Genomic DNA, 7671 nt, shown 5'->3' with positions numbered 1-7671 from the left:
TAGTCCTCTGTATACATACACACATATATTTAATATTTTTATGTAACATGCATATACATACAAATACACATATTGTATATGAATATATATAATATATGTGAATATGCGTGTATATGCAGAAAACTATGCCAGTGATTCCTCATATGCATATATACATTCTACATATATATATATATATATAATGTACATACATACACACTAAGTTTATTTAATATTTATGAGCACATACTATAAGGTGAGTAGCATTCAGAGCATGTATTCAAGGACCCCACAATACAATCCCAACTTTCTTTTCTATACTTATCTTCCATGTATTTAACTTATTTTAAAACAAGATTGGCTCACTTTTTGATTCTTCTGAATGTACCACATAATTTCCCTCCTTTTTACCTTTCTTTGTACTGTTCCCTCTACATGGAATCATATTCTCTTTTCTTAATCATCATCTGTCAAAAATTCTACCTATCCTTCAAGCTTACTTCAGATGCCATTTCACTTCCAACAGGAACCCTTCCTGATTTAAACAAGTAGATATGATATCTCCCTCTGATTCCACAATACTATGTCCTTCTCTCATACCTCATCATATTCTGTAATATATTATCATATAGTGATTTGCATACTTTTCTTATTCTCCTACTAGGTGGCAAACACCCTGAGGGTGAAGTTAGTGTTATTTTTATTTTTATATCCCCATCAGTGCCTGACACATAGCTGATGTTCAAGAAATATTTATTGAATTGAAGGTAGACAATAAGTCCTGCTATGTTAAAATTGTACCTTTTTCTAGTCTCTTGACTGCTTTTCCCCACCCTGATTTCTAATCAGTACAGTTAAGTTTATAAGTAGCAGTATAAAATGGCAATAGCAAAAAGTAAGATTTCAAAAGGGAATCTAGAAATCATGCACAAATCATCCCAAAGACCAAGAAAATAAAATTTCCAAACTATCATATATTTACCAAAAATCACATTTTGATGATATGTACCAAATCACGGGAAGCCATCTAGTCTTTGTTGCCAGGGCCTTTTGATCCTATGACATGTAAATTCTAGACAAATTTTAGACTTTTCACAATAAAGATCAACAGTTCATCAAACGGTGCTAATGACTTTGAAACAATATGAATGTGTTAGCTTTAAAGTTTTACTGACAACTTTGAAATGTTTTGTATATGTTAATGAACTAACCTTAAGATCTCACAAATAAGAGTTGGTTCCCCCCCCCAAAAAAAAAAACCAAAAAAAAAAAAAAGAGACTTCAAACTCTTGTCCCCCAGGCAATCTTCCATCTCCATCAGATCCATGCTGCCTAGTTTCCTACCATTAACCATAGGTACATGAGTGATGCTCTCTGCCTCTCCCCCTCCTCATCCTCTTTGTCAACTTCCTGCTTCTCTTCACTATCCCATCCTTTGTCCCCAAACCTTCCAGTTCTGTATCTCTTTCATCACTTGTCTATACTTTCTGTGCTGTTTCACAGCTCCACTTTCTACTGCCATTATAGTCTTTCCCAGCAAATATCCCAAGAACTGAGCATTCCCACATTTTTCACTTATGCTCTAGGAACTTCTAATCTCAAACACCAAAGGTTTTTTTCCCCTATATTTAGACTTTACAAAATAATGTGACTATCTTTCATGGAAAGCAAAGAGAAACAAAGGCAAACAAAAAGTCCATTTCCTGTGGAGGTTTTCTGGAGGCAGCCTCCTCCAGCTGTGAAGTATCACACTCAGGATTGTACTTAACTCCATTATCTTAATTTTCCTACTTATCACCTAGTTTAGTTGGCACTTTCTTCTTTTTCATTTTAACACTTAAATAACTTCTTATAGCCAGTTGTATTAAATTATATGTATTAAATATGTCTTTAGAAATTGAGTTAGGGCCATTTTTATTACAAAATTGACAAAATCCTTTCCTACTAAGTTCCATTCATCCAGATCCAAATCTTTCTCCAGAGAGAAACAAGGACATATTTTCTTAACAGTTTGTAAAAGTTCTGTTATCTGCTCCATATTTATAATCAAACCTTCACTTTCCATAACTTTAACAATGCTTTCTAAACATTTTCCTTGAACAGAAACAGAAGGCTGTTTTCTAAAGATCTGTCCCATCTTAGCTGAAATTCTACTTTAATTCTTTTAACACAATTTCTTTGTTGTACTCAATCTCTGGGTTGAAGAGACTTTTCCACTGGATCAGGATCACAGGCTTTTCCACTTAAATCAGGATCAGAGGCTTTTCTACTGAAATCAGGATCGGAACTTTTCCACTAAAATCAGCTGAGGGTCCTGTCAGCCCCGACGTTGGGCACCAAAATGTGGAGGTTTTCTGGAGTCAGCCTTAATCTCAGTTGAAATAAACAATTACTCCAAAATCGCAGCCAGCTGGTAAAAGTGCAAACGATTATTTCTCATTCCAAATTAGCCCGGTTAGCCGAGACCTAACTCTCTGCTTGAGCTCTAATAGATCTTGTAGCTTTGTCCTTGGCTTCTGCCTCTGCTTTCTTCAGCCTCCAGCCAGCACCAAGGTAGAAGATACGATGGATCTCTCTTGCCTCGAAGATAGGGCTTGTAGGCTTTTCTTCCAGAGTGTTCTGTCTCGGAGCCCCATCAATGTTCCGGAGAAATTCTCTTGAGTCGCTCACTGGAACTGTATTTATGCTACTTCTCTGAGAGTGGGATTGTGGGATATCTCCCAGCATGCTCTCTGAAATCTCCCAAGCATGTGAACTCCATTGAGTTCTTAGATACTTATGACTCTCTAAAGGTGTGAACACAAGCATTGTTTCCATCAGTTGTACTTAGTACCTAGTTCAAGTTCTGGCCCAAAATAAGATTAAATCAACTCCAATGGCTTAACACTTTGTAAAGATTCCAACAATTTCCCTTTGCTTAAATTATGAATATAAGATGAATAATTGTCATAGAATTTTAATGCAAAAAGGGATGTCGGTGATCTGATGATGTGGCAAGACAAGTGATTTAGTAACCTAGAGTCTGTAAACTTGTTTTTTTTAAAATATTTTTATAATTGTGTTTCAATATGTTTGGTTTTCTTTTTAACCCTATGATTTTATTTTACTCATTTAAAAAGCTATGGATTCTGAGGAGTCCATAGGTTTTGCCAAAGCGGGGTTGATAACACACAAAAAGGTTAAAGACTCCTGATTCAGAAGTCCTCGCTAGATTATTGTTACTAAAAGGTCCTGCTATAGTTTTACTATAAATTATCTGTATACTGTTAAGGGTTTTCCTCTAGTCTCTTTTTCTTTAAATTTTTTGAAGTTCCTGACATTGTGGATTTCACCCCTCTCCCCACCAACCAAAGAATTTTTCTGACTGTTCTATCTTGTTTTTCTCCTACTTGTCTGCTCCTGCTTAATCTCCTTTAATGAATCATCATCTATCTCTTACCTCCTAAGTACAAGTGTCCTCCAGGACTCTGTCGTGGGCCGTCTTCTCTCTCTGCACTCTCTAATTCCCATTTCATCAGCTCCCTTGGATTCAATTATTATCTCTATGCAGATAAACATCCCAATCTAGAAATCCAGCTTTGATCTCTTTCCTGAACACCATTCAATCCCATGTCATTAACTGTCGGCAGGATATGCCAACCTGAAATATTCTCTAGCACATCCCAAACTCAGTGTATTCAGAATGGAACAGATCATTTTCCCCTCTCAAACTGTTCTCCAAATTTCTCCATTTCTGATGAGGGCACCTTCATCCTTCTAATCACTCAGGTTTGTAATCTGAGTTATCTTTAATTTTTACCTCTCCCTCACCTTCAATATTCTGTTGTTCAGTAATTTTCCATTCATATATGACTCTTTGTGACTCCACTTAAGGTTCTCTTGGAAAAGATAAATGATTTGCCATTTCCTTCTCCAGCTCATTTTACAGATAAAGAAACTGAGGCAAATAGAGTTAAGTGATATGTCCAGGATCACTCACCCAACTAATAAGTGTCTGAGACCATATTCTATCTGTTGCCAAGTCCTTTCAATTCTACCTCCATAATATTTCTTTTATTTGTCCCTTTCTCTCTACTCACATTGCCTACCTCCCTAGTTTAATTACCCATTAACTCCTAGCCTGGACTATTTTCAGTTTCCTAATTAAAGACCCCTATTTCCCTGTGAAAACTGACAAAATACCCTTCAAAGACACAAGTCACTACCCTGCTCAACAGTTTGTAATGAGTCTATTGTCTCTATGATAAAAGACAAGACCCTTAGCCTTGAGTTTAGACCCAAAACCCTCCACAATGTAGTACCAACCTACCCTTTTCAGATATTTCAACAATATCTAGCCATATTCTATTTTCCAGCCAAACTGAACTTTGGATTCTTTTCTGTATTGTTTTTTATTTCTTCCCTCCATACATTAGCAGAGCCCTAGCCCCTTGATCTCCCACCTCTGTGTCTGGAATCTGCTCCCTCCATATCCCTGATTCTTAGAATTCTTTGCTTCCTTCAAACTTCTGTGAAGCTTCCCTGATCTCTCTCTCTTCCCAGTTACTAAAACTCTTCCTTATAATATCCCTTGGTATAATGTACACTCCTCGAGAGTAGGGAGATATTATTGTTTTTTGATGCTTATAGCCCCAAACTCTACCACAGTGTCTTGTGTCTAGTAAGTGCTGAATAAATGGTGGCTGGTGTTAATTTTATTCCATTCTATTGGGCCATGTAATTTCTGTTCTACTGCTACAAGCTACCTGGCTAATCTGGAAATAGGCATTGTTGGTCACATGAGGAGAAAATATCTCTTGAAATGAAGGATATTTATTACTTTTATTGCAACTCTCTACCTTCAGCCTTCTTTCAATGTTCATGTCACAGGACCTCCTTCTGATAGATGACATTGGCTGATAAAAAGTACCTCTTGGATGTACTATATATATGTATTATAGACTATTTTATAGTGAATCTTGCTTAGATGCAACCTTTTGAGAGTTTGGTTCCACAAAAGTCCTCATGCAAATGATAGCCCCATCTTTGACAAAAGTTTGAATTGAGAGCCCATCCAGTTTCCCTGAAACCATATCTCTTCCTTGATGTCTAGACAACAGACAGTAGATATTTATAAGATAACTTCCTCTCAGCTCTCTCATTGAACAATGTAAGCTGTAGGTTCAGAGAAGAGAGCAAACCCAGACTAAATCACAAACAACAGAACACACACATAGGGGTGATTTTAATCTTATATTGGGAAACATGTTCAATATCAATAGTAGGATAATATAATAATATAATATAAAAATAGTAGTTAACTTTTAGATAGTACATACTGTGTTCCAGGACCTGTGCTAAGTATTTTACAGTCATTAGCTTATTTGATCTTCACAACAACCCTGGCAGATAGGTGCTATTATTATTTACATCCAATAATTTTCAATTATTTCTGTCCATGATATCATCACTGTTTCAATTTGAAAGTGGGAAGGATTTGGCATAAGGTTAAATGAATTTGGTTTTTAGACATGTTGAATTTAAGATGTCTCTGGAACATCCAGTTTGAAAGGTCCAATAGACAATCAGTAATACAAAAGCAAAGTACAAGGGCTGATGCTGGGGTTAGATATATAGATGATCTGGGAGTCATCTGCATAAAGATGATAATTAAACTTTTGGAAGCTGATGAGTTTACAGAGAGAGACAGAGACAGAGAGACAGATAGAGAGAAAGAAGGAAAGAAAAAGGAATAGAGAGTAGGAGAGTACAGAGGGAAAAAGAAGTCCTTGGGGAACACTCTTAGTTAAAGGGTACAATATAGATGATGAGAATGAGGAGAGGTCAAACAGGCAGAGGATGAACCAGGGGTGAGAAATGTCATAAAAATCTAGATAGGAGAAAATATTTAGAAGAGTGTGATCAACAATATCAAATTCAATAGATTAGTAGAAAAGAATCAAATATCAAAAAGAGTTAATACCCTATCATCTCTCTGGACCTCAGTTTTCTGATCTGTAAAATAAGAGTATTTGACACCATGGATAGAGGAAATCATAATTCAGTGCTTCAAAATACAGTCTTTTCTCTTCCTTCCTTGTCCCTTAGCATCTACAAAGAGACAAAAGCTGAAATACAGGCTTAACATTGCAATGGATCTTGAGTTATCTTTTCTAATTGTCTCATTTTTATAGATAAGAAAATTGGCCTATAGGGATGGCAAATATTTGTGAGAAAAAAACATTTTTTAATTTAATTCTTCTTCCTGGCCCCCAAACTGTGATATTCATGGAGTCTTGGGAGATGCTCAAAGAAAGCAAAAGTAGGAAGAGTGAGAATTCTTTCTCCTTTCATTCTAACTGTTCTATCTACCCTGGGCTTTTGCTGCCAAAACGCTCTACACAGTGACTTTAGCTGGATCTCTAAGAAGGGTGAGTGAACCTAAATTGAAGTTGAGTCATGTAGGGACATGCCCAGGACTGGTATGATACCACCTGTCTGGCACAAAGGTAAGGTTTCCTGTACTGAACTGGGTTTCCTGGAACTTATAGCACACTACCTGGCCCATCATCTGGGTATGCACATCCATTCCAAAGCTTTATATCTCCTGAAGGGACCACCAATCATAACACTGATCTGGGAGGATCTTTTGTCCAGAAGGAACTAAAAAGATAAGGGTGGAAGATAAAACCTTGTCTACAGGGCAATTATTTTTTGTTGTTCTATTTAGAAACATCAAATCGCATAAAAAATTTTAAATTAAAAAATTAAATCTTAAAATATTTGTAAAAAAAAATAAACTGTTGCTTTATAGCACATTGAATATCCTATATTAAATCTCAGATTTCCTGATTGCCAATTTCACTAATACTACGAGTTTCTTTGAGTGGTTTGGAGGCGGAAGGGATATGTATGATTTTACTGATGCCAAATGAAGGGATATAATCATATTGAGGAACTGGGCTTTGGCAGAAGCTGGATCTAAAAGAAAACTGGCTAAGGACATTCAGAAAGCATTGCCTCACTTCCTTTCTACTAATCTCTTAGTGCAAAATGCCCTGTCAGAAGAAAAAGATACGACTTGTTCATTCAAAAAGCTTTTTTTTTTAAGTTATTTTTATGCCATCTGACATCTGACTGTGCTAGGAATATAAAGACAAAACTGAACTAATCTGTCTACATTATATTGGAGAAAGCATGTGTGTAGAAAAATAAACGTAAAATATTTGTGTGAATGATATATATATATATACATATATAGTCTATGTAGGTTATGTGTATATCCACATGAATTTGTCTAAACACAGAAATGCATGAATTATATCTATCTGCCACCCTAAACATTACTAGTCTAGAGGAAATTATTTTTAGGTTCAAACTGCTTTTCTGGTTGCTATCCTTTAACAAGAAAAGGAGTGCTCCAAGAAAAATTTGATGGTTTGGTTCCTTCTCACCAAATGCTAGTTATACAAATATTATGGTCTAATGAATAGAGTGTAAATTTATTTATCCAAGCAGATAACCCTAATACAACACAATAAGAGCCGTTATACAGATTGGATTATACCAGATAATACATAGAATGAATGAATTCTCCCAACAGGAGTAAACTTAACCGAGAATCCTTGGTCTCAATCAGGGAAACATTTTTAAAGTTACTAGTGTAGCATCCTAGAAATTTTGGGACACGTCAAAGTCCTGATTTCTCTACGT

The sequence above is a fragment of the Sarcophilus harrisii genome, chromosome 2 (genome assembly GCF_902635505.1).
Source record: "Sarcophilus harrisii chromosome 2, mSarHar1.11, whole genome shotgun sequence".
In the NCBI taxonomy this organism is placed as follows: domain Eukaryota; kingdom Metazoa; phylum Chordata; class Mammalia; order Dasyuromorphia; family Dasyuridae; genus Sarcophilus; species Sarcophilus harrisii.
This window is presented reverse-complemented; position numbering follows the sequence as displayed.